The sequence below is a fragment of the Pipistrellus hanaki genome (assembly GCF_964339955.1).
Source record: "Pipistrellus hanaki genome assembly, chromosome: 3".
NCBI lineage: Eukaryota > Metazoa > Chordata > Mammalia > Chiroptera > Vespertilionidae > Pipistrellus > Pipistrellus hanaki.
In genome coordinates, this window is record NC_140505.1 from 47998977 (window position 1) to 48018731 (window position 19755).

Genomic DNA, 19755 nt, shown 5'->3' on the forward strand with positions numbered 1-19755 from the left:
CTAATAATACTCATATTGACACTATGCAAGTACTTAATAGATATTATCTTGCCTAATTATCACACCAGTCCTAGGAAAGACTTATTCCCATTTCACATATTAGAAAACGAGATGGGTAGTTAAATAGCTTGATGATTCCCTTGCAGCTTGTAATGGGAAGAACTTGGGTTTGAGAATACCAGAAAGAGGCCATCACTGAATAGTCAGATTCCAATTATACCTACAGCCTGGTATTTCTCTCTACAAATTCAATTACACCAGTCCCTGCCAGGCTGCCTCTATTATATATCTATTAAAATAATTTGCTTCTTTCTATCCCACAGATAGCTCTGCTGAGGAAAGTTACTCAATGTCACCGTTATGTAAACAGACTGCTCCCACCACTGAATATTCTTTTAGCTTCTACCTGAATTTTAGCTTGACCTCAACAAATTACTAATTTAAACCATTGTGAAATCCTCTATCTCCGCTATCAAAACTTTCTGGGAAACTGAATTAGATGTTCATGCTTTTGTTCGCAACACGGCTAACGAGGCTAAAATTTCATCATGCTATTTTAAAATAACATAACAGAATGCTCAGTTGCACTTTGTTTGTTGAAATTGGCTAGTGAGATCCAAAATTGAAGGTCACACACTACTTCAGTGTTTAGGAAGAGGGCGGAAGTGTTCTGCTATTCCAGTTCTAATCCAGTTTCTGAACCCTCCATTTTAAGCCACGTACAAACGTTTCCAACAAAATCCCTCGTGGAGATTTAGGGTTGCCCTCATCTCGTTGTTGTGGTGCTCCTTTACCAACCTATCAGCCCCCGGTGCTTATGTTTGCAGGAGTGGGGAGGGGATGGACACGACAGCCTTGGGCAGGAAGAAAGGGCAAGGTGGAGCAGCCAACATGACCAGCGCTGGATGTGACAAGGTTGCCGGAGGTCTCTATTGCATGGACAGTACCTGAACATTTAATGTGAACATTTAATGCTGTAGGTATCTCAATCAGGGTGGTAGCTGAAGAAGGGCTGAAGAAAGCTAGAGGAATCACCCTCTGTTGGATATCTCTTGTCAGTAGGTTTACCCAGGTCTGCAGTGAGATAACCTTCAGACTTTTGTTATAAGAACATCACCTAGCCGAAACCGGTTTGGCTCAGTGGCAAAGCGTCGGTCTGCGGACTGAAAGGTCCCAGGTTCGATTCTGGTCAGGGGCATGTACGTTGGTTGCAGGCACATCCCCAGTAGGGGGTGTGCAAGAGGCAGCTGGTCGATGTTTCTCTCTTTCATCGATGTTTCTAGCTCTCTCTCTCCCTTCCTCTCTGTAAAAAATCAATAAAATATATTTTAAAAAAACCAAAAAAAACAAAAAACAAAACATCACCTAGATAAGGGAGAAAGAAAAACGCAGCCAAAGGAGACACTTGTTTCTTTCTACGTCTTTTGTTCCTATCCTGACCCAGGTAAGGAGAGGTTGATCCAACAGAGAAAAAGAAGCAGCAGAGAAGCCAACAGTAACACCTATGGCATACACGTTCCCGGAGAGGGCTCTGAGTCAAGCCTGACTTGGGCAGAGAAGTTTAGAATGTAAGCATTGAATCAAATAGATAATTACAGTAGTAAAATTGATTGAATTTGTCTGCATTTTTTTCTCTCTGACAAGGATCATAAAATTATGGAATCTGCCTATGATTGGATGAGGGACAAAGTCATTTAATATTTGTTCCTTATTTGGTCCACACTGTTTAACAAACTAGTAAAAACTGAACTGCAATCAGATTCTTAAAAATGATGACAATTTAATTTTCCTTTGCATTTTTGCCCATCTTGTGTGCCAGCATCTCCTATTTGTTGTTGTTGTTGTTGTTGTTGTAAGTCTAGTGTTTTTCAAAGTGCAGCATTTATACCAGCAGCCTTAGCATTATTTGGCATCTTGTTAAAAATGCAAATGCTCAGGCCCCAACCCTAGGGTCACTGAATCAGAAAGTTGGAAGAGGGACATAATCATGTGTGTGTGTTTCTATGCGTTTTAATCGAAATATATTTTACAAATAACCTTCCACAAATTTAAGGTGTATGATTTTTAAATTTTATATGTTGTAATATAATTGCAATTGCAGCAATAATCTGCACCCCTAACATATTATATATTTTCTTTTTAGTGCTTGGAATTAAGGTCTGGCCTCTTAACAAGTTTGATGATTGTAATACTATATTGTCTATATTCACTATACCGTACATTACATCTCTAGGGCTTATTTTACTATTCCTTGCAAGTCAATACCCTTAACTGACATTTGTCAATTGCCCAGATCCCAGCCCCTGGAAACGATCATTTTACTTTAAAATTTTATGAGTTTTTCTTTTATAGAGCCCCCACACGAGTGTCATTATACAACATTTTCTTACTCTTTCTAACTCATCTCACTTAGCATAATATGCTCAAGTTCCATCCATGTGGTGGCAAGTGGCAGGATATCCTTTGTCATGGCTGCAATTAATATATACTAGGGGCCCAGTGCATGGATTCATGCACCTTAAAGGAACTTGGGCTTCAAGGCTGCAGTGGGCACAGGGGTGGGTCTTGGCCCATCCTCTGCGCCCCCACATGGCCCCTCCTGCCACAGTCCCTGGTACCCTGTCTGCTGGAAGCCCCCAGAGACTAAAGGCACCAAGCCTGCTCATACCTACTGACTGCACTGAGCGATTAGGACCAGCTCCCTGTGCCGGCAGCAGGTAAGAATGGAGGCTGCGGCCCCAATCACCCCTCAGGAGCAGGGGGAGGTGGAGAAGCCCTCAGGGGCTATCAGGGCCAGCAGCCACCACTCATACCTGCTGACAGTGCTGAGCGATGGGGACTGCCAGAGGGTGCAAGCAGCAGCTCTGGTGCAGGCATCAGGTGCGAGTAGGGGCCTGCCACCAGCAGCAGGTGCAAACATTCAGAAGGACCGCAGCACACAGGAGCAAAGAATTTTCAGTAACCACCAGAGGCTCTCCCGATGACAGTGACAGGCACCCCCCCCACTCATCTACTCCACCATCTCACTGTGGACGATGCCCGCCATGTTCCATGCTCTGCCACCTGCTGCCAACGCCCATGGTTTGCACGCACCCCCTGGTGGTTGGCGCACATTCTAGCAACTGGTGGTTCAGTTGTTTCGCCATTTTGTCTATTTATATGTTAGGTTTATATATAGATATATACAGAAGGTCACATCAGAACAGGCTTTCCAAATGATTCTACCACATGCTAAAGTTTATTTTTAAAAACTCACTATGTATTTTTCAAAATTTATCTTTATTGTTGAAAGTAGTACAGATGCCCCTTTTTTACCCCATTGACCCGGCATGTTTTTATTATTTAATTTTTTGTTAATCCTTACCCAAGGATATCTTTTCCATTGATTTTAGAGGGAGAGAGAGGGGGTGGGGAAACATTGATGTGTGAAAGAGCTATCCTTTTGTTGCTTCCCATACGCACCCTTACCAGGCTGGGCCTGGAACCTACGATGCCTTAGTTCTCTGGCTGATGCTCTTAACTGCTATACATGTGCTGGCCATGCACATGTTTTGAATGTCTTGAGGGAAAGATTTAGTATAAAATGAAAATTTTGTAGTTTTCTATATTTATCACTTTGCCATTACCATAGTACTTGATTAAAGTTAAAAGGAACTATTTGATCTTTCATTGAAATAATATATCAATGCTATTCAAAAATTTAATGATAGTTTATAATTTTTGTCCAAATGAAAACATCTCATTTCATATATTTGTTATTAGTTACTTATCCTTTGATATAAGATGTTAAAGAACTATTGTATGTAGGATTCAATTTATTTAATTTTATTTGGGGCATTATAAATCCAAGGCCTTTAAAAATGTAACCATTTCTATAATTTTAGCATTTTATTGTACTTAATTTAAAATCATAAAGTAAAATGATCAATGCATTCCTAAAATTTGTGTATGGTTCAATAATTCCTTAAGAACTTATAACCTATTAGTATTTAACTGATGAAATATTTCAGTTTATTTTTTAAAAAAATTTACAATAACCAGCTTAAAATTAGCTTTTTACAAAAGGTTTAGTGTCTGGCTTAACCTCTAAAATGTACTTCTAACATTAATTCATATCTTATTTTTAAAAATTTACATTTCTTGTCTGTTCTAATATCTAGGAATATCAACATTTTAAGCTAAAATCTGGTGAACTCATATTCACTTAAAAAAGCCAGTGCATTACATTATGGTAAAACTATTAAATAGATTATTTTTTTTTCTTTATCCCACAGTCATCATATTTTTTCTAAAGCTACACACACACACACACATACACACTTCTTATTAAACCAAGCCTGATTCTGCATTACTCTAGAGCTAAATTAAGGGTGCATAAAAATTTGCTTAATATCTGTTTCTGAGTAAAAATTATAGTTTTAAATTATAGTTTTAAATTATAGTTTTAAAAATACTTCCCAAATTTTACTGTGTTACTAAATGTAAAGCATTGCCACATTGTACTTTGAAAAGGCATTTTAGAGAAAAGAGTCTAATGGTTAATGTGCATATTATCACAAACAAAAATCCACTTTTACACACACACACACAAAAAGTTGATCAGTGCAAAAGAAATCTCTTGATTTCATGCTAGCATCTACAGTAATTCACGTGCCCTTAAGTGTAATGAAATTTGAGTTAACTCTGTTGGAGTGGAATAGTAACAAAAATAACAGCATTGCTGTGTTTTTGCATGCTTAAAGGATGTTAGGAATCTTTATAACCACTAAAAATACAGTATAGTATACCAAACAAAGGGAAGCTAAGAACATGTGAGGTCTAAAATCTGTGGATTTGTGCCAGCTGAGCATAGCAACAAGTGGTTCTTTTTAACAGCCTGCACAAACACGTCTTTCATGGAGGAACACTCTGTCACTATCCCCCTCTCCTCCTCTCTCCCTGAAATCTCTCATACATGACATTTGCATTGACTCATCGGTCTCAAATTGCACCATCATGAATACTAGCATGCATTTTATATTCTTTCCATCAACAGCCAGGATGGGAGGCTAATGAACGGACCACCAATGTTTTAAACATAGTGTTGTCATAAACAGCAATTCTCTCTCACAAAAACCTCAACTTCAGTTGTCAACTTAATCTGGAAAGGGTTTTCCCCTACCATACTATGGGTGAATGCTTTTCTAAATATGAGTGTATATGGGTGTGATATTATATATATATATATATATATATATATATATATATATATACACACACACACACACACACACACACACACATATATATATATATATATATATATATGTATATATATAACATTTTCTTTACCCATTTAGCCATCAATTGATACTTAGACATGCTTTTATGTCTTGACTATATATATATATATATATATATATATATATATATATATATAATATTATATATATATATCAAACCAGTGACCAGAATGCTGCAAAGACTGGAACAACCAGTTGCTATGATGCCCACTGCTGCTAGCAAACAGTGGTTGTGGTGGCTGGCCAGCCCCTCTGCAGCCCTTCCCCCAGGCCTGCCCCGCCCCTGATGGGCCAGCCAGCCCTGCCCCAATAACTCTGTCCACCCCAATAGGGGGCAGGGCTGGCCAGTCAATCTCCTGCAGCAGCTCAGGCTGGCTCATTGCCCATAGCAACTCTCCATGGCTTGCCCCGGCCCCAATCACCACACAATCGGGGGAGGGAGCCTTCCAGCCAATTGCCTGCAGCCCCTCCCCCAGCTGGCCCAGCCCTGATTGTCCCAATTTGGGTTGGCTGGTCAGCCAAACTCCTGCCATCTCCTCCTCCCAACAGGCATGGCCCTAATCAGCTAATTGGGGCGGGTTAGCCAGAACCCACTCATGCATGGATTCTGTATAGATTTTTTTGAGTTAGTGTTTTCATTTCCTTCAAATTAATACTCAGATATGAAACTTCTGGATTGGGATTTATAGTTTTAATTTTGGTGGACTTTCCATACTATTTTTCATAGTGGTTGCACCACTTTATATTCCACCAATGGTATAAAAGTAGAATGTTTTTATACTATACAGGAACTACAAATGTAAATACATGATCTCAAAACTTTTAGAATAGATTTTCAAGATTAAGAAAAGCAACTTCGCATTTTTTCTTTGTTTTTGTTTTTCCTTTTCAGAAATCATTAACTGTGTGACTTCTTAATGATTATCTACTAAGGTCCTTATATTAAAAATTTAAAACTACAGCATGTATTTTATACCATAAGAGTAACAAAGAGCATATCACCAACATTTTTCTTATTATAGCTACCAAAACTTGAATTAAAAAGTTTTAAAACATATATGACAACATGCAACTAACACTTTTAGAACTGATAGCTTCAAACTAATATGAGTAAATAAATATATTAATTTAAAAGTTATTAGCTCTTATATCATTTAGCTATACTGCTAAACAAACCAGAGTATCTGCAAAGATTTGAATAATTTAGTGAAATGTAGTCTAAATCTTTCTCCTGCCTGTGTTGAAAATAGATGGCAGATGCTTACATTTCCATAGACTTCACAACATAAGCTTCTTTTGGTTTGAAATAAGAATGTTAAGGTTGCCAAGGATAACGTGTATAACTGCTGTTATTTTGGATTATATAGAGTTATGAAAATCCAAATGTTTTACAAAGTTAACAAGTATTCTTTTTTTGCTCACTTAAAATTCAAAAATCACTGAAGTCATTCCACCACAACATGCCAAAAAGTCTAGCTTCATGCCATATGCCTGCATAATCTTAAGAAATCACTGCTATTCACGTGCACATTCTCACACACATACAGAAAGGGGATGCCAAAGATTAAAACTATATCATATGTATTTTGCAAGCTTGAATTAAGACCATGACCTCATTAGAATGTACCATGTGGCCTATTTCTAAGCTTATTTTTAAACCATCCTTAACAGAATTATGTATGTGTATTCTATTTAGTACTTCCTGTATTACCCACTGTAATTTTAATGCATTTTGATACTTCTCCTTAATCTAGTAGATACATAATTTATTTTTTTAAATTATATTTATAATGTACAATTTTCTTGGTTCATCAGTTAATAATATGAAATAAATATAATGGTGAATGGCATGCAAGAAGCACCAAATAATCATTAGCTATAATATAATAATAGGTTTAATATTTAATAGTAATAATTCTTTTGTTTTCTTTTTCTTTTAATTTCTTTTTTGATTGAGGTATTATATATTTGTCCTCATCCCCCCCATTACCTTCCCAACCCGCCCCCACTAATGCCCTCACCCCCTTGTCTGTGTCCACTGGTTAGGCTTATATGCATGCATACAAGTCCTTTGATTGATCTCTTTCCTTTATCTCCACCCTCCCCTACCTTCCCTTTGAGGTTTGACAGTCTGAGTAATAATTTTTATTAAAATACAAATATAAATAGATACTTAGATAATGCCTATAAATTGATGTCTTAAAATAACTAAACTCTTAAATATATATATATATATATACTATATATATATATATATATATATATATATATATATATATATATTGATTTTAGAGAGGAAGGGAGAGAGAGAGAGATATAGAAACAGCAAAAATGAGAGAGAATCATTGATTGGCTGCCTCCTGCATGCCTCCAACTGAGGATTAAGCTCACAAGCAAGCCAAGCACGTGCCCTGACCGGGAGTCAAACTGTGAACTCCTGGTTCATAGGTCGATGCTCAATCACTGAGCCACAGCCAGCGGGGCATAACTAAACTCTTAATAAATTGCTCATTGACTCTTTTTTTCTTTGAGGAATTTCATAATTCAAGCAATCTGTTCTAAGGCCATGATTGTCCAAATTTCCGTATTTTCTATTTCTAAATAGCATTGCATATCTTCATTTAATCTCAGCCTCCAGTTCTGGGCCCTTTTATTTTTTATTTTTATTTATTTAAAAAATATATTTATTTATTTATTTATTTAAAAAATATATTTTATTGATTTTTTACAGAGAGGAAGAGAGACAGATAGAGAGTTAGAAACATCGATGAGAGAGAATCATCGATCAGCTGCCTCCTGCTCACCTCCCCACTGAGGGCGTGCCCGCAACCAAGGTACATGCCCTTGACTGGAATCGAACCCTTCAGTCCGCAGACCGATGCTCTATCCACTGAGCCAAACCTGTTTGGACTCTGGGTCGTTTTAGACAGGGAACACAGGATTGTATTCTCCTTTGAGACAAGGACTAAGAAGGGACTTTCTAATCTGTATGTGCTGAATTGTTTAAAGAATATCTAGTTTAAACCATGCCAAAGGATGGTTTAAAAATGCTTCTAAATGTCTATGGGTTGGAAAAAAAAAAAAAAAAGAGGAATGAGTGAAAAAGACAGGAGGAATGAACTTCTCTTCTTACCTCAGATATCTTCTCACTTTTGTTCTTGGGCAGGGGTGGGGAACCTTTTTTCTGCCAAGGGCCATTTATGTACTTTTTACATCATCATTCACTTAATATAGATTTATGTTGCTATGAAAAAAGCATTTATTGAATTTTGAGTTCCACCTGCGGTTGCCTTGGCAGGGCCAGACCAAATGATTTTTGTAAGCCTTAGAGGCCTGTGGGCTGGACGCACCCCATATCTGTTCTAGGATAAGATTCAAAAGCCTGAGTATATAGGAGGTTCTTTTCCAAGACCTTCTCAGTTCACCCCTCGATCCTAGTATTTTGCCAATATTCCAATCCAACATTTCAAGATGTGTCTTTTTCAGGTTATCCTTTGCACCACACACCTTCATCATTCCACTTTCATATCTCTGCCCTTTATATTCACACTATCTTATAGTTGAATGTTTGTTTTTATTTTATACAATAGATAGTGAGCTACTTTAGCCTGCCTTTTATTCTCAGCCCTAGCAAAATGACTCAGCGTTTATTTCATATATGAATAAATGAGAGTAAATGTATGTAATCTATCCAGTAGGACTGACATTGGTATACATTTCCACTATTATGAACATAGACCTTTTCAATGACTCTCAGCCTTGGATGCTGGAATAACCATCTGGAAGCTTTGAAAGAAAGAATGCTGAAGGAGTCACTCAAGCAGTTACATCCAAATATTCAGAGGTGGAGGGCACTAGGTATATATTAGTTATAAAATCCCACCCCCTAAACTCCCAGGTAATTCTAATGAAGCGAGAACCACAGGCACAGATAAGCTTGTGTCTACCTATAAGTTTAATTTTTCATGTTTTTATGAATTAGGCGAAGGCATTGATGGGCTGGGTATTGGTGAAGTTAGACCATGATGTGGCTAATATGAATCTGCTGCCTGGCACTTTTCCATTGCATAGGATGTTAGACATTTCTCATGGAGTTCACAATGCACAATGACATAACCTATTTCTTGTGACCAGTTTTGGGCATGGGTTTGAGACTTAATTGTATCACTTTAATCCTTTCTACATAATCTTTTAAATATTTTTTTTTCTAGACTTCACTTGAACAAGTCACTTTGTGTTTCTCTTGTGACATAGTTTATTTCTGTTAATGAATTGTTCTAATTCTAGTCAGTTTTCTTGCTTCGGTTGATAAAGAAAAGCAACTCTCTATAATTTACAAATGAGATAAATCTGCCCTTTTGCACCTATAAGCCCATCAAGTATTTGAAGATGGTTATTATATTTACTTTTCTAAACCATATTTCTGTACTCCTCTTACAGTATGTTAACTTGGTTTTTGCATTACTCTGTAGCAATTCCAATTAAAGTGAAGTACTGTGCAATTATTTACTATGGTAGATGGATAGTGAACTAGCAAACAAAATAAATCATATCTATTTGAGATGAAGATTCTCCCTTATTAAACCAAAGTGACCCCTGCCTTCCTACCAGTACTCCATTTTTATTGTTGGGTTTAAGTCTCAGCACAGAATTTCCTTTTATCATGGCTAGGTTTCTGGTTGTCTATTTTATTCAATAATCCCTATCAGAAATTTCTGAAATCCAGTGAGTTAATGTAGAAAAAAATGTTTTTAGAAAGCTGGAGGAGAGGTAATTTTTTGAGTCATTTGGGCACCATGGTTTCTCCCTCTAAGAAGGTATGGCCTTGCCGATGCAGACTTTTGTTCAAGACTTCTATACATTTTATTAAGAACAGAACATTAGTAATTTTAGTTTCCCCAAAATGTCAATTAAAGTCCCATGTGTAAATGATAAGAATCATACCCCAAATTGACTCTTTGGAGCCTATCCTGTTTAGATGGTGTTCTATATTTAACTGCCTTCATCTTTTAGGGCCTCTGGCTACATATATTTTGTCAAAAGGGAAAACTCATTTTCATTACGATTTATAGCCTTGATAACTAACTTAGGAACATTGTCTGTGTAAAGTGTATTTATGTATATTGGAATGTTTAAGTGTATGCATGTTTTTTGTTTTGTTTTGATAGATGAGCATTTCTTTTCTTCTTATTCAACTCATTTGAAAGGCAATATGCAAGTATGAATTATTTCTCTCCCTGTTCTGCCTGATCTGTGTCATTAACAACCAGAATATCTTTATCAAACACATTACCAAAGATGCTGAAGAGAATAGGACCAAAGGCAGGAGTTGGTAACATGCCACTTAAGAGCTCCCAATACGTCCTATCCCCAGTTTGAAACAATTTGTTACTCAACATTCATACAGTTATTTTAAAAAAAACAAACACAATTGTATTATAATTCACATAAATATCTCCATTTCACCATTAATTATAATCTGAAACTTTTTTCATATGCCTTGAGATGTGGTCAGCAAACCATGGCTCAAGAGCCACATGCTGCTCTTTGGTCCCTTGAGTGTGGCTCGGTGTTTGAGCCACTTCTTCAAAATAGACTTGCCCAGGCCAAAAACAGACTTTTGCACATGGGCCACAAAACTTCAATCACACTGTAAGTGTGTGCCTGCACATGGTGTTTTGTGGAAGAGCCACACTCAAGGAGCCAAAGAACCGCATGTGGCTCATGGTTTGCTGACCACTTCCTTAAGAGGGTAAAAATATATATGTCTGAATACCCTGAAGGTATAATAGAAATTATATAGGTTAGTTAATTGAAAATATTGTAAGGATCCTAGCTGATATGGCTTAGTGGTTAGTGTCTGGAGGGTGTCATGTTTGATTCTGGTCAAGGGCACATACCTCAGTTGTGCACAAGTGTGTGTGTGTGTGTGTGTGTGTGTGTGTGTGTGTGTGGTTGAGGGAGGATGGGCAACAATTATTGATTTGTCTCTCTCACATCTATGTTTCTCTCTCTTCCTCCCTTCTACCCTCTCTAAAAGTCAGTGGAAAAAAATACCGTCAGGTGAGGATAAACAAAAAAGGAAAATATAAGGTATGTAGATATGAATGTGGATCTTTGGTCAGAAACTATGATTATAAATTTTTAAATCTCCAGGCAGTCTTCACTAATTTCAGTGAGTGTTTTGATGCACTGTGAAATAATAATATCAGTAAATGATCACAATTACTAAGTGGCAATTTCTGCAAACCCCTGTGTAGCCCTCTGGTGGATTGAATTGGTCCAAGTGGAACAATTTTCTTGAATACAAGCCATTGGGAGAAATACTAATCTCTGAAGAGAAATTTCTCAAAAGCTCTATAGAACCAGGTGAGGCTGGTATGACTTTGTTACATGAAGGTACTAAGTGGTGTACAGCATGCCAGACTATGAGCTCTTGTTCAACAACAGGCCACAGGAGACACTGGAATAGAGAACTTTATTTCTCACAGGTCCTAGAGGAAGTACAGGGCGTACTGTGAGATGCCACAATGGGATGTCAGCACCGAGTGCAGGCAGTGAGTGAGGTGGAACTAGGGCACATGCCTTTATTAGTATATACTAGTAGCCCTGCACATAAAACTTGCGCCAATAGCTCTCTGCAGGCTCTGGCTGCTCCACACCCGCTGCCCAGAGGATCTCTGTGGCCCACAGGCTCATCTGAGGCCGGGGTGGAATGCTTGCCTCTTCGCTGCAGCGACAAAGCCAGCATTCCACCAGGCTACTCACACTGCCTGTTCTCATTGGCCATCCTTCCGGGACTAGGGGACTCTGGCGGGGCTGAGAGGACTGGGTGCCTCCATCTTGTGGCTATGGGTGCGCCATCTTTGTGATGGAGTGATTGTTTGCATATTACCCTTTTATTAGATAGGATAGGTAGAGTGCTTTGAGGTTCCAGGACTAAGGCCAGATTGGTCAATTCAAAACAAAGGAGAGGATTTTGGTAGATTCCACTGGTAGGGCTCTTATCTAAGAGGTACATTAGGCAGGAGACAGGCGAGACTTGTTCACAAGAGCTGTTGTCTAGGGCATGTGCTTACATGAGACAGCTAGTGTCAATTGAAGGTTTCCTGCAGGCCACATGGCCACACAAAATGGATGCTGAGACAGCCAAAGTATGGACTAGCTTAACCAAACTCTCATCAAAGGGGTATCTACAAAATGTTAACAGGACTTTATTCTCCATCCATTATTACATGGAAAGTTCCACTGTAGCATCATAGCTCAGTAAATGTCCTTGAATTTGAACTAGCTATATCTAGAGTCAGCAAACTAAGGCCTGCTGTGTGTTGTTTGGAATTCATAAGGTAAAAATATATATTTTTTATATTTTAAAAGATTAAAAAGTAAAAAAAAATAAAGGAATAACATTTCATGTCATGTGAAAACTGTGTGCAATTCAAATTTGTGTCTATAAAAACATTTTTTGGAATACAACTATATTTAGTCATTTGTCTGTTACCTGTGGCTGCTTTTGTGCCACAGTGGCAAGGTTCAGTCTATGCACAGAGACTCTTTGGCCTGAAAATACTGATTTACTTTTGACGTTTTACAGAAAAAAGGTTTGCTAAACCCTGGGTTCTATCAGCACTATTCTTTTGCTGATGAAAGCAGTAGAAGGGAAGAGGAAAGATGTTATAGGCAATTCTTAGAAACCAGCAACATTGTCCTACATTTACTGTGAGGCCATGAGATAGCCAGGCCTACCATTTGGTTCCTATACTCCAAAACATAAAATATATATGGTGAGGTAACCTAGAAATATTAAAAAAATAAAGCTAAGCAAAACAGAAAATGAATTGATTTATAGAAATATCAGCACTGTAATGCAAAAAGAAACAAAAACAACAATTACATTTGGGATGTTTTGGAAATTCTAGGTTTAAAACAAAATTGGGTAAGATTTTCATAAACACAGACTAAATGAGCTATAATTTACTTCAGGAAGAAGATAAGGCATCTATACTAATAAAAGAGTAATATGCAAATTGGTAAGATGCCCTCACAGTAATACTGAACAGCAGGCTGCGTGGGACAGCCAGGCCAGCAGGTGGGGGCAGTTGGCAGTGACCAGGCTGGCAGGAAGAGGTGGTTAGGGTTAATCAGGCTGGCGTGTGTGTGTGTGTGTGTGTGTGTGTGTGTGTGTGTGTGTGCGCGTGCAGTTAGGGGCAATCAGGCAGCCAGGCAGGTGAGTGGTTAGGAGCCAGCAGTCTCAGGTTGTGAGAGAGATATCCAACTGCCCTAAGGGATCCTGCATTGGAGAGGGTGCAGGCTGGGCTGAGGGGGACCTCCCCCCCTGCACAAATTTCATGCACTGGGCCTCTAGTATACAGTATAAAAGAGAAAGAAAAGGAAACACTATTTGTGATATATTGACTGATACAGCATATAAGAGGAAAAAATTAAATTAACATAAATGATGCTTATTTCAATTAAATATAGAATCCCTTGTAATACTTTTATCAGCAACTGTCCTTATATCATGCCTCCACCATACCCATCCTAGAGCCAAAAATAATTGCCTCATATCTAATTTCTCAGTATTTTTCATGATCCTGTCTTATAACCCTTATCAATATGCTATCTTGACTTTAAAATATAAATTTGCTATAGTTAGCTTTTGCTATTTTTATTCTACTGAAAAGTGATATTGATCTTCAACATCTGAGGACACATTTAGAAGGTTCCAGGCATGCACAAGAGGACCCAGAACATTTGACCATTTGACCCTGAGCATGGACTTCTAGCTCCCAGAACTGTGAGGAATACATTTCTATTGTTCATATGCTTCCCACTGTGGCTCTGTTCTGTGTCTTATTTAAGGGTCAAGGCGAAAGAGCAGCCTATATCTGTAGTATACTTGTTTTGTGACAGAGGGCAGAATAGTCAATGTCAAAAAAAATATATAACAGCTCTTAAAACTTCTGGTTGAATGTTATATGTCATTTTTCCTAGATTTCCTTGGTGAGAAAAAATCCTATAGCTAACCCTGATGTCACTGAGAGAATGACTATTGTATTCATGACATTGAAAGAAGAACTGAAGTAATGCCTCATAAATGTGACCAGTAAATTTTGGAAAATACAATACAATACAATATACACAGAGTTCTTTATGTTCAAGAGCCTTGCCTTACTTTTCGCTATATTTCTAGAACCAACATTAATGCCTAGAACATAATTATATATTTTTAAATTAAATATTTATTGTTGAAAGTATTATAATACTCTCCCCCCCCCCTCATTTAACCCCTTCTAGCCCACTCCAGGCCTTCAATACTCAATAATAAGATTTTAATACTTCATAGTTTAATGAATGGAAGAGTTTAGATTGATGAATGAACAATTGAATGATTAATTTTGCAGTACTAAATACATATGCCACTGAATAACAAGCTAAATCATTTAGTATTTAATGAGACAAAATATTATCTTTATAAAAAATAGCTAAAAATTCTAATTGATTATGAAGGAAATATTGGCCAGAGTCCCCTGGAGAGATTGTAAAACACTTATGTAGCTACTGGAATTAGATCTTCTGAATCAGATTCTACAGAAGGGCCTAGATAATTGTATATTTTTGATGGACATCTTTCATGATTCTAACGGACCCTAAATTTTGTGAACATCTCATTGACACATATGAGAAAGATAAAGAACCAGTACCTAACCTTTCAATTTAGAGACTTTGTGAAAAGGCAGTTTCTGGAGAAAAGGACACAAAAGAATCATCAGAAGATAAAACTGTTGATGTGACAAGATTATCTATTAATCCTGCCTTTAGATGTCATGTTCCACCCCCTCTGCTTTCTGTTGATGTTTCTCTCTTTCTCATTCTAAAAATACAAGACTCTTCTTAGGTGAAGTTACCAATTATCCAAAGAGCAGTATCCTTTTGACTTGTATTTGCAAACTCTAACCTATTGCTAAATTGTGCCCTGGAGGAATGGGATAGAGGTGAAGGTAATACCAAGAGGTTGAAAGAAAGGATAGAATGGGATAAAAGCTATAAGTGTTACACTAGACATTGGAGAATAAAAAATTAGTAGCAATTGTCACAGCATCGTGATTGAGTCTCAAATTTACTTTTAAATGTGCAATCTCACTTTCTCATAAAAGCAGAAGTATTCAATATATATTAAGCAATAAAAAATAATTACCTTTTCTAAAGATATATTCTAGTTTAGTCTCCTAATACAACTCAATGGTTTTTACATAAATGCTCAAGTTCTTTTAGGTTTTTTCTTTTCCCCACTTCTGCATTTGTACACATTTATTAAATATATTATGCATAAGTAAACAATAGGTTGTATTCATATAAAATATTACTGAATAATCGATTGCTTTTTAGTATCTTCATTTAATTTTAAAAGTCTAGAATAATTCATAATGTCATCTATGGGACCTCCTTTATGATTATTATTGATATAATATTATGCATATTATTAGGTATTATAGGTGTTCAATAGTATTACTTATTTTAAACAAACTAATTATAGCACATTAATTAAGAGATCACTGGCATCAGACTACTTATGTTTGGATTCTAGTTCTCCTAATTTTACACAACAAAGTTTGGTTTACTAAGACATGAAGTAGGTATAAAATAGGTATAAATCCTATCTCACATAATTATGAGTGCAGGTTAAAAAAATATTTAAAAGGCAACACATGATAGGATAAGAAGTCAATTAATGTTAACTATTATTAGACATTGGTATGATTACTTCATAAATTGTATATCAAATATCTATATATTTCTTTGTGCATATATTTGACTATTATATTTCATTAATATCAATACTTATTACTATATTAAGTAATCTAACAACTTTAAGAATTTTGATACACTGATTTTATTCTCTAGTAATTTTCAACAGAGATCATGTACGGAAGATAACCTCCAGTCTTCTATTCTCACAGGTTTATTTTTGTTCTCCCATTTTCAACGCTTGTTTGGTTTGGATTCTAAATTCCAAGATAAGTTCCCTTCTATCAGAAATGTAGTGTTTAAATTACTATGGCTTTATTCAACACAGAATGCCTGATTAAAAAACAACAACAACAAAACAACCAAACAACCCCCCCCCAAAAAAATAACAACAACAACAACAACAACAACAAAACAGGGCCTTATGCATTAAGCTTATTTTTTAACTTGTTCCAAAACATTTTTAACATTACTCATTTTTGATATTGAGAAAGGTGACACCGCTCTTATTTTTATTCCTTTGTAGGCAATTTGTTTTATTTCTAAAAGCTATTCATATTTCCCCTTTTCCTTACAGTTCAAGAATTTTACTGATGTTTGTCCTGTGGGCCATTTCTCATTGGTACTTGGGAAGCCCTTTAAATATATTAAATTCTATGTTTTTCAGCTCTTAGAAGTTTTCTCCTATGAGCCCAGATTTATTTTAAGAGACCCCAGTCCTAATATAATTACTAGAAGTTTCTAGTATCATTTTACATTTAGATCTATGGTTCATTTTTAGTTAATTTGTGTGAAATATATAAGGCCTATCTAGATTAATCTTTTTAGATATGTGGATATCTAGGTGTCCCAACATAATTTATTGGGTAGACTGTCCTTTCACCATTGAATTACCTTTGCCCCTTTGATAGCTATCTCATGTAGAAAAAGAACATTTGAGAATCAATTATACAAAATTAAGACTAAATTATTTGTGTATATAAGCTGGTGATTTTTTTTTCTAGCTTATGTTTTAGAAGGCAATATAATAATAACTTTAGGGTTTTTTGACAAAAACTATTTGCATGTCATTGGATAAAAAAACAACACTATAATTTAACATGTAATTCCCAAATCTGGTCTAGACTCTAGAGTGAATAGTATGTCAAAAAAAAAAAAAAAATCCTATAGAGATGTGAGCTCAAATATCATGTTTTCAGGGACATCTTTCCTAACCATGGTATCTTACATATTCTCCTTTTTAAGAACATTTAATCAGATAATATATTTAATTATTTCTTTATGGTCCTAGCCCCTGAAACTTTTGACAAATAATAAATGTGAAAGAAATAGAACCCATATTCCCATTTTCTCAGCCTCCTTACATTTCATTGGGCCCTATGATTTGTGACTTTAAATGGCATATAACTTTCAAGCATAGGAAAGCCTATGTAAAATTTTCCATTTGCATTACAACCTGCTGCAAAATATGAGAAAACCTTTTTGGAGGTAGAAGAGGAATCTAAGCAGCCCAGATAACTGATTTGCCATATGTGGGGCTCACAGAGTTTGTATACAGATACCTAAGCTTATATACACTAATAAAAGATAAATATGCAAATTGACTATACCTCTGCGATGCCCCAGTCAATCAGGAGTAAGTATGCAAATTAACCGAACGAAGATGGTGGGTTAATTTGCATACACAGGCACCAAGCAAAGACTGAAGGCCCCAGCCTGAGTGAAGACTAAAGACTGAAGAGGTTTGGCTTCTCCCCTGTGGCCGAAGCAAATGCCTGGGTCCCGGGAAATGGAGGAAAGCTGGTGCCAGCAGCCAGGGGAAGGAAGGCTTATTGCAAAAATATTCGGGCAACAAGCCTCTAATAGGAATATAATATGGAATAGCAGTATGTAAACCTTTATGTATGTGTCATTTGAGATTTTAGTGCTGTTTGTTAGTATAATAAATCCTAGGCTATACTGACTAAGGTGTACATCTTAATATAGTATATAAAAGAAAATGTGTTTACTCCAATAAAAACAATCCTAAGTGCATCAAAAATAATTTCATTACTGTAAAATGAAATTATTTTTAAGTGAAACCCAAATTGATCCTAGCAATAAGAGAATCTCCTTGAGTTTCTGTAAAATTTCAAGGCATGAGGACCTATGCAACAGTCATGAGTGTAAGGAACAAACTTCATAAACACCTTCTAGAGACAATAAGATCAATTCTCATTTTCTGTTTATATAGTTAATCTTCTCAGGCTCAAATTTTGGTCTTCATTATTGTCTTATGCTTGTTTAATTTTGGCCTCCGTTTATGTCCCTTTGTGTTCTGCTGGATAGAATCATGGGAATTTACAAAGTACATCTCTCCTATGTCTTGCCACCTGGCTTTCTAGTATCGATAGTTTCTGCCAATAGGAAGCATTGTTGGCGGGTTAGAGGTGGGAGGAAGTGAGGAGCTCTTTGGTTCCGGCAGTTATTGGCAGCTGCTCGTGTTATTTAGAGCAGTGATGGCAGTAAGGATGTTATTGGGCTTGAGCACTTCTGTGACTGTTTCAATGCTGATGACATCATTGATGTGTTCAGAGCTACCGCTCTGTGCAGTACCTGATGCAGGCTGGTGGCCTCCAGCCCAGAGGCATTAGATTTCTTATTATTCTCTCTTTTTCCTTTTTCTTTCTTCAACCCCTGTCATCTTTTTTCTTTTGATCATTCAGCCCTCGGCCGCTGTGTAACTATTCAGCCTGCTTGAACAATATGGATTGATTTCCCTTTCCTTGACTGGACTATAGCGAACATAGTAACTTGATATATAACAGGAAGGCAATGATGAGAGAATTGGCAATTTGTCTAAAACTCATTTTGCCATACAAATGAGTGAATGTGATATAATGCATAGTAAATGAGCATATTTTTATATTTTATATGCACATGCCCCTCTAGTAATCTGATCTCTCTTGACCAAACATTGAAAATTGAAAAAATTAATCATACTGGGATCTAGATAACCTAAAATAACTATCTAAAGTTTAATGCCTTGAAATCCATATTCTGTATTCTGTTGGATATATCTTGATTTTTTACTTTATACACACTTCTAATAAGTTCTTTTATCTCTTTGTTTAGCCCAAAGTAAACAACTTTGGAACAATAATTTTATGTGGGGGTGCTTAAATGATTCTTAAAACCACAGTGACCAAAACCAAGATTGATAATTGACAGCTTAACCATAGAGGAAAAAGAAATGCTCAAAAAAGAAACATAGAAACTCTTAAAGTATAATCATACAGAATAAAATGTGTAGAGACATTCATTTACAGCTTTTAAAATGTCCCCAAATGTCTAAAATAATAAAATTTCCTATGACATTTAGTTATTAATAAAAGATACTTTGTTAGATTCTAAAGTTTAAAACACCAGGGGTATAGAGTTGTTAGGAAAAATTACAGCACAAATATAACATGTTTTAAATAAGTAGGAAAAGAACATAAAGGTCTCTGACACCTAAATGATATTCCCAATACTTATAATTTATATAAGCAGTTTCAATTTATATTGATTTTTTCCAGCTTAATTTTATTGGTGTTTCCTTTCACACTTAAAATTGTTTTGGTTTATACAATAAATTTTATGGTTGGTAATATGTTTGTCATATATTATTATAAATTATGGATATTGTTACTATCCAGTAGCTAACACAATTTCTGAGACATAGTGGTGATGACAGAGATTGTTA